Below are 948 nucleotides of genomic sequence, written 5' to 3' on the forward strand. Positions count from 1 at the left end.
GGGGGGGGGGGATATAGTACTGTGATGGAATCAACCCCATCGACCTGGAGTTCCTTCAGAATTTCCTCCAGTGCCCAAGCTTTCCAGAACTCGTAAAAGTGTTCGAAGGGGTAGTCGTCCGTGTATAGATCTCTGGCGCTGCACACCAGCTCTTCCGCGCGGACGCCTTTAGTTTTGAGGAACTTGGTTAGTTGGGGAAAGAATTTTTCGAAAGCACTCAGTACATGGGATACAGCCGCGTTAGTCACAATTACAACAGATACCAAGTACGGCGCGTCTGCATTCTCCTCAAGGCTTTCAGCCACGACGAGGCGGTGTAGCTGACAGAACAGCTCGGTCACATTTTTGTCCAGCTCGCACATCTTGCGTCGAAAATCTGGCTCCATCGATTCCAACTCCGTGTCTAAGTAATTTCTATGGCATAGCTCCGAAGTTGGAATGATCGTGTCATCCGCATCCAGCAACACCACATGTCCCCTTGCAATCCGAGCTGGCGAGTCCAGAGACAACCCCGAAGATCGCGGGCCGCGCCCGCGTGCGGTCAGCCGTTCCGTCGAACGCGCGGTTGAACGCCCAGTTGAACGCCCAGTCGAATGCTCAGTCGAATGCGACGACTGTTCGCAACCTGACTTCTCCACCCGATACGGCAGCGCTACATCCGGCTTTGCTGCCACATCCTTTCCTTCTAAACCACCATCGACAACCAAAGCGCCGCGAGAACTCCCCTTGTAGCTTTCCACACCGACAATTGGAGCCTCGCGATCCGACGACAAGCCCACACACTCTTCACGACAGCTCTCCAGGTCTCCATCCATCGTGTCTCTACCCATCGGGTCTCTACCCATCGGGTCTCTACCCATCGGGTCTCTACCCATCGGGTCTCTACCCATCGGGTCTCCATCCATCGTGTCTCTACCCATCGGGTCTCTACCCCATCGGGGTCTCTAC

Source organism: Gregarina niphandrodes, assembly GCF_000223845.1.
Source record: "Gregarina niphandrodes unplaced genomic scaffold scaffold00019, whole genome shotgun sequence".
NCBI classification, from domain to species: Eukaryota; Apicomplexa; class Conoidasida; order Eugregarinorida; family Gregarinidae; genus Gregarina; species Gregarina niphandrodes.